The 8,478-nt window shown below is 36.3% G+C and overlaps 1 long non-coding RNA gene across 1 annotated transcript in view; it reads right to left on the bottom strand.

The window, feature by feature from the left end:
- LOC106880488 (uncharacterized) overlaps positions 1-8,478 on the bottom strand; it is a 45,321-nt gene that overhangs the window by 14,528 nt on the left and 22,315 nt on the right. The window contains exon 2 of the long non-coding RNA XR_008265417.1: positions 478-1,332. This is a non-coding gene — a long non-coding RNA (uncharacterized LOC106880488). The remainder of the gene's footprint in view (positions 1-477; positions 1,333-8,478) is intronic.

Below are 8,478 nucleotides of genomic sequence, written 5' to 3'. Positions count from 1 at the left end.
TGCTTAACGGTATTTCGTCTGCCGCTACTTTCTGAGTTCAAATTCCGCCGAGGTCGACTTTGCCTTTCGTCTTTTCGGAGTCGATAAATTAAGTACCAGTTACGCACTGGGTCTATGTAATCGACTTAATCCCTTTGTCTGTCTTTGTTTGTCCCCTCTATGTTTAGCCCCTTGTGGGCAATAAAGAAATAAGAAACGTTAGCACGCCGGACGAAATACTTAGCGGTATTTCGACTGTCTTTGCGTTCTGAGTTCAAATTCTGCCGAGGTCGACTTTGCCTTTCATCCTTTCGGGGTCAGCAAATTAAGTACCAGTTACGTACTGGGGTCGATCTAATCGACTGCCCCCCCCCTCCCCCAAAATTTCGGGCTTTGTGCCTGGAGTAGAAAAGAATAAATTAGATAGCAACTCACGTGAAGCAAATGTAATAGTGACAAAAGTAGATTTAGAAAAATAATGAAACTGATCTCATTTACCTGTCGATAGCTGGTGAAATGGAAAAAGTGAACCTGGTGACAACGGCCGAAGTTGGTGTCTTCCAAAAGTTATGCGAAGATTATTTTCTAGGCTAAAACTCTCAGCTTTATAAAACAAATGGCTCATGTGATCAGAATGTTACCCTTCCCCTTTTCCTCGTTTTGTCACACAGGTAAACATTCTTAAAGTAGCATAATTATGCAGAATGACCAACATGTATGTGTACGCGTCTGTTCATTTACATGCATACATAAATACATACTAACACACACACACACATATGTATGATCTACACGCTCAAACTGTGTATTGTCTATAACCAATTTCATATTTCGTTAAATTCATCAACAATTTAGTAGCTTTTTCGATATTCCCTGCTGTTCTCATTTGGCTGAATTCATAAAATATTTAAATAGTTTCTGTCCGCAGTGTTTCTAATAACTTTAGTATGTTCCTAGGCGGGCTTTATGCATAATTTTAGGTGTATACACCAGTTGGATATTTACAAATAATAATATAATCGCGAATTATGTTTTAAGTAGTTTCAATTTAATTGTATATTTAATTGCACAACTGAGTGTAGCTTTGTGTGTCTTTGTTAAATACAATGTTTTGTTTCGCTTTGTGCTTCTAATCTTCTCTTGCCTTTATTTTTAGAACTTGGCTGGATCCATAAAATATCAAAGTAGTTTCTTATCACAAGTATTTTGAACAATTTTCAATAGGTTTTCTAGATTGGTCGTATGTACAATTTTCAGTCGGTTACGTAGCTGGGTGTTTTTATTATCATAATTATTATGGTTTTTTCTTCTTTCAGTTTCATTTTCATATCTTGCCACGTATCTCCCAGACATCTAAGGCAAAGAAACTCACGGATTACATAGAGCATTAAAAAAAAACAACTAGACTATTCATTTACAAAAGTCAAATGAAGTTATGTAGAAAAAATGTATTTACCTAAAAAACAGTCGTCCTCAGAGCGACGATATTCTCAATAGCTGTGACCCACCAGTTAAAACAATCTTTTGCACTTCCTGCAAAAGGGGATCATTCTCTAACAATTTTCACAAAACGTATGCACACACTTAAAAACCCATTTCCCACGGGAAATCAGAGATTTCCGCCAGAATATCACCAAGAGAATTCTTGGTGATTTGCTGTTGGAAATACCCCAAGCCAACAGGTGGGACGGTCAATCCGCCCCTCCAAACATAACCAAGTAAGTTTTTCCCTTTCTTTTCTTCTCTTTTTCCGACAACGTGGTCGTGTACAAAATTGACAGCGTGAATGTACGTGGCCTGGGGTTGCCTTGGAAACGGGGTCACCTGCTCAACGACCTCAGGGAAAGGGACTGATAACAAACACCTTTCTCCTTGATGAACTTCTTTAAGTTTCATTTGAAAAGGGAAGTAAGAGTAGGGAGAGAAGTACTGTCTTCTAGTCAGTTTTCCGAAAGGTGGATGAAAGTGGCGAGAATGGTATAAGTGAACGGGCATGCCCTGATATCTTACGCCTGTAGTTGTAAGGAGGAAAGGAAACGAAAAAAAAAAAAAGAAAAGGCACCTGCCCCAAAATTCAGGGTACCCATGGTTTTTATGGGGTTCTTCCATGAGCAGCCCTCGAACGTCTCCTCCCTATTGAGGATTACATATTGTTGATCTCTCTTTTTAAAAAAATTATATTAGTCTTGTTTATACGCAAAACCCTCACGGCTACACACACTCACACACATACACACACATTATTTTTGTTTTGTCCTGTGCTGTCCATAATGCTTTTTTTTCATGTAGACCCTTGTGGTTAATAAAGAAATCATCATCATCATCATCATCATCATCATCATCATCATCATCATTATTATTATTATTATTATTATTATTATTATTATTATTATTATTATTATTATTATTAAGGCAGCGAGAGACAGAATCGTTAGTACGCCGGGCGAATTGCCAAGCGGTATTTCGCCCGTCGTTACATTCTGAGTTCAAATTCCGCCGAGGCTGACTTTGTTTTTTATCCTTTCGAGGTCAATAAATTAAGTACCAGTGAAACACTGGGGTCGATGTTAATCGACTTATCCCCTGCAGCATCTCTTGTAAGTCGATCTGCACGTTGTGTTGCAGTCTCTGAAGCTCGTGCAGCAGCAGTAGAGGAAGCATTTCTTGTTCGGCGAGCTAAACGTTGCTCGTTGCTATGGGCGGCTCGTTGCGTAGCAATACGTGCTAACCAATCACAACGCTGCTCTTCACTTTCCCTTCTTCGCGCTGAAGCCATCGTAAGTGCATTGAGAGAGTTCCTCCTGGCGGCGTCCTCGGCAGATTCATTTGCACGCATGCATTTACTTTTCTTTGCCGACCTATATTTGCGTCGAGGCATAGTGGAAAATTATCAGTTTACGCAATAGAAAAAGTCCTAAGGAAAATGCGATGAATGCGTAGCACCCAAAAAATAGTAAAATGTAGTTGGCAAAAATGTTAATCAAACAAACCGAATTAAGTTCTTTTAATTTTGGGTAAGTGTTTTGAAATGGCTAATTTAAGTTGGAATAATTGTATGAAAAAGAACGCTCACGTGAAAATAGAGGCAAATTGTAACTCGCAAATGAATACTGCTGGCAGTACTGTGCAAGCAGTCGGTAAGAGCTCGCCACAGCTGACAAAGTAAAGTATTGATTTTTTCCAGTTGGGTGTGTGTCATGTTTTTCGCAGGCTCAAGCCAAATCCTAGGCGAATTGAGAGTAATTTATTTATGTTGGAGGAGCAGAATTTCGAGGAAAAAAAATTATGAGAAAAAGTGTCCTAAGTCAAAGAGAGTACACATATCAAATTTGGTGAAATTCGATTGAAAATTGTAAGATTAGAAGTGGTTCACACAACACACACACACGCACACATACACACAACTTGCCTTTTAATATATAAGATAACTGCAAAATGCGAACAAAATATAAACTGTTTTCTGTCTTCGAGGTAGCCAACAAGTACGAAACAATGGTAAAAGTAACGTAAGGTGAAAAAAATAGAGACACAATACCAGAAATTGTGAAAAGATTAGAATCTAAACTAAAAAATGGGGCTTCAGATTGGCTAATATATAGAAACTGAATAATGTCAAAATGACTTTTAAAGATCTCTCAGCTGGACTCAAAGCTAAAACTGAAAGATCCCTGATAGTGGTATTTGATCAAACAGAAGAAAGGTAAGTGCTAGTTAAGCACTAGTGTTGATGTAATCATCTTACCCACTACCCTTAAATTACTGGTCATGTACCAAAATTTACAATAATAATTGTTAATACATAAAATTTACAATAATAATTGTTAGTAATTTCGATTTTTATTGCATGTTTTAAATGCAGAGTCGCGCACAAGACTGAAAAATTTATGTGCATGTATTTTTTCTTATACTGGTCAATGTGAAAACCCATTTTTGTTTAAATTTTGATCTTTTCACAATTTCTGTTCTGGCTATCTCGAAGGCAAAAAAAACGGGATAAAAATTACAGGCAAGGATGACAATTACAGGCAAAGATGAAAATTACTTTAAAAGTACATGTGTCTCAGTGGAATACTCAGCCACTTATACGTTGGTTTAACATAGTCGCAGGTGTGGCTGTGTGGTAAGAAGTTTTTTTCTCAACCACATGATTCTGTCCCACTTGGGCAAGTGTCTTCTACTATAGCTTCGGGCCGACTAAAACGTTGCGAATGGATTTGGTAGACAGAAACGGAAAGAAGCTTGTCGTACATATAAGTGGCTCTGTGTGTGTGTGTGTGTGTGTGTGTGTGTGTGTGTGTGTGTGTGTGTGTGTGTGTGTATGTGTGTGTGTGTGTGTGTGTGTATGTGTGCGCGTTTGTGTGTGTATGTATGTGCGTGCGTGTGTGTCTCTCACCACTGCTTGACAACCGCTTCTAGAGTGTTTACGTTCCCGTAAGCTAGCGGTTCGGCAAGAGAACTGACACAATAAGTACTAGACTTTAAAAATAATTAAGTACTGGGGTCGATTCATTCAACTGAAAATTGGTCAGGATGGTGCCCTAACGTGGTCGCAGTCTAGTGACTGAAACAAATAAAAGATAAAAGATAAAAGTAGATTTGGTTGAACGGATAATTGAATGTTCCTCGTCTAAACCGTTGAAGGATCCGTCATCAACAATAAATATCCTTACAGTTGAACTGAATATTTTATGATATAGTTTTCTAGAGGCTTAAACGCTGTTTTTGTGGAAAATATGATATTCATACGTCGAACTTTTGGTACTACATTTTAAATCTAGTGATTGATCCATTCGTGGGGAACTTCCAGTGAATTTTATAACTTATTTGTGGAATCGCTAAAATAATAATACCTTTTAAGCTCTTTTTTGTTTACCTGTAGCTCTGTTTTAAGTATTAATCATCTAATGCATTTATAATATTCTTTCCTAATTTTTCTTTTGTGTGTGTGTGTGCCTGTCGTAATCTATTTTTTCATGAATATTTGAGTATAGAAACAATACCCACATTGGTGGTTGAATTGGGAATGGTTAAAAACGATGCAGATATATAGATAACACAGATCTCAGGACTCGCATATATACAATAATATGCAGTGAATAGCAATGATAGGCATTGCACACGCAATATGCAGTTATAATACAACAGAAACACAAACCACAACTAAACTTTATATTTACCCACAGCACACAAAAACCACACTCAGTTATATTGTCAAGTTGAAAATTATACTGAATTTACATGAAACGTAATGGCATTAATTACAAGCAATACCCGACTGGTGAATATACTAAAACTTTTACATAAAACCCGCCAAGAGACCTACTTAAATTTATTAGAAACAGCGTGGGAAAGACTATTAAAAATTGAATGAGTCCAGCCGAGATATAAAAATGAGGATCAAGTGCCATACATAGTTGAAAAAGCTACTAAAATTGTTAATGAAGTTAACGAAATATAAAATTGGGTATAGACAATACGCAATTGACGACTAATAAAATTGAAATTAGCTTATGTATAAACATGGGAATGGGATCAGAATCTTGTCTTCTTTAACAAGAAAATGACAAACTTTCCAGCCAATTCTGCACACTAGACCGGCTAAATGTTTAAGACATTTACCTCAGAATCACAAAATCGCTGCTTCAATTTCACTACTTGGCATTTTGGGCAGGTGTCTTTTAGATTAGTTTCAAGTCAACCCAAATTTTCCATGTGAAATTGGGCAGATAGTGTTTAGAAGACCCTCTGAGATATATATATATATATATATATATATATATATATATATATAGACCTGTAATTGGAAGGTTTTAGTCTTGTCATATGCAGCGTCACATTGAGTCTCTCAAAGAATTTTAAGGGTAGATGTTTCTGTAAAATACCCAGCTATTTCATACATTAATTCAAAGAATACACGATTCGGTTGATCAAGCAACTTCAGAATTGAAGGGCATATTAAACAATGAAGTCGAAGATATACAAATAGATGGAACTGATCGTGGTTAGATCGTTTTTGATCATAGGTTTGCTCGGACAGGGCTAACAGAGGTGTAAGTTGTCACGAAAGAATATGATTTAGCCCTTGCACATATGGCTACACTCATTATCAATCGTATCTCATCAGCCCTTAATAGCTTTTCCCGAGACCCGTTCTATCAAAAGACTTTCACTTCTTCGTGTAACAAACCTCACATTTTGCGTCGACTATATGGTAAAGTGTGATTTTGTCGCAAGCACGTCGGTTGCGGTGTCTTTCATTCGAGTGATTAGCTCAATTATAATTTAATATTCTCTAACATTATCTCTGCGCAATTTTACTGATTCTGCTCTAAAAGCTCTCTTCAAATACTTTCATCATTAGTTGTTAGCAATCGCACGGTCTATTCTCGCTTAACTGGATTGATGTAGACTTTTGCGCGCCAGGGATGCACACATGGGTCGGCGCGTCCAGCTCTCAGTTACTAGGACCGTCTTAGCGTCCTCTCTAGTCTGGCTGCTCCTGTCCCCATACCGCTCATAACTCACTGCTACTCTAAATGCACCATTATCTCTGCTATTCATGACCAGGATTACCTTATTAACATTTGCGTCCAAGTAGATCTTCTGTACCTCCAACACCAGATCACTCTGCTCAATTTGTATCGATTAATTAAGACGTGGTCGTGGTCATGGACGGAGAGAACGGGTCTCACGTCGCAGAAATCCCGGTCTGACTCAGGCTGCATGTGACCCGAAGTCATCAAGCAACTGATCTTGTTTAAAGTCTTTTGGGGGTTATGTGTGTTGATGCAACCAAGTCTCATTACTGACTTATTAATTTCAGATTAAATTAAAAATTCCTCTTCGCTTACAACCAGAAAAAAATGTTTACAGGTTTCTCTAAATTGTACTTGCTATTTAAGTTTAAATATTCCATGTCATATGAAAAACTCGCACTGCAATGGTTTGTAGATTTCTGGTGTTACCATTACCGGAAGTTTATTGCAAGCAAGTCTTAAGAGATTTCATCGTTTGAGTTTATTTTGTTTAGTGTGGTGTACTGCAACAAGTCGAGAGGAGGGTAGCTAAAGAGTATACTTATATGATGCTAATGTGATTATTGTTTTGTTATAGTGGTTTTAAGATGGAGAAGTGGTAGTCTGATCGAGTGAATGTGTGGTTGCGTGAATATGTGGTGATGTTGTGGTATGGATAGTACACATACTTACTAACATACATCACATTTTTTTTTCGAAAACCTTTTTGCGAAAAAAGTTTTCGAAAAAAAATGTGATGTGTATTAATATGTATGCGTGTTAGCCCACCAATTTTTATTTTCATATTATATTTCAAAATAGTCGCAATTTACACACTCTGAAATGTATTTGTAGAAATTTTCATTTAAAAATGCCTCTTTTTTAGAAAGTTATGAGGAAATAAAGCCAATTCGTGTGAATTTTCTCTCCACGCCCTCGAAAAACAATTTCTTAATGAATTCCGATATAATCGAAATCTACATCATCGGCAGCGTAATTGTAGAAAATTTCATTTAAAAATATCTATTTCTCTGGAAGATATGAGGAAACAAATTCGATGGGGCACATTTGTACACGTATTCCAGTTGCATTAACATAAGTATCTTGGGTTATACCTTCTAAAAGTACATGTTTATTATGGACTTCTCGTAACATAAGCGCAATGATATACAATAACCGGCCGGAGCGAAGTGTGTATGACCGGACTACAGTTTTTGTGCATTGTGTAGATTCCGATAATATAAGAATTTTTTGTGAAAATATTTTTGCGAAGGTAGTGAGAGGGTTTCGGAAAATTCACACAAGACTATTGTTTTATTTTCTCGCAACTTTCAAAAAAATGGATATTTTTTCGTAAATTTTTTTACAAATATCTTTCAAAGTGTGTAGATTACGATTATATCGGAATTTAATATCAAAAGAAATCCATAGGATAGCACACATACATACTGACACACATCACATATATCTATAAAATGAATCTGGAAATTTCTTAAAACATTGTGATGTATGTCAGTACGTATGTGTGCGTACTCACCGTTTTTCTTTTCGCATCGAACTTTTATATAATCGTAATTACACACTCTGAAATGTATTTTGAGAAATTTTCATTCAAAAATACCTTTTTTTTTTTTTTTTTTTTCGAAAGTTATAAAGAAACACTGCAGACTCGTGTGAATTTTCTTCAAATCCTCTCCCTATTCACCCGAAATATCTTTTTTATTTAAAAAATGTAGAAAACTTCATTAAAACAATATCTATTCTTCTGAAAGTTACGAGGAAACTAATTCGGTGGGGTACATTTGTGTATGTATGCCTATTGCTTTACTATAAGAAATGATTAGATTACATTGCTGTTATATATCTACATACCGACTTGCTTTGCTTCGCTATATTTTGTATGAAACAATATTTAATTATATAATTGCATGTTATATATAAACAAAGAGTATATTGCTTTCGTCCGGTTTGCATCAAGAGAGTT

Source organism: Octopus bimaculoides, chromosome 13 (assembly GCF_001194135.2).
Source record: "Octopus bimaculoides isolate UCB-OBI-ISO-001 chromosome 13, ASM119413v2, whole genome shotgun sequence".
Lineage (NCBI taxonomy): Eukaryota > Metazoa > Mollusca > Cephalopoda > Octopoda > Octopodidae > Octopus > Octopus bimaculoides.
Note: the sequence above shows the minus strand (reverse complement) of the source record. Positions and strands in the feature narration are given on the sequence as shown.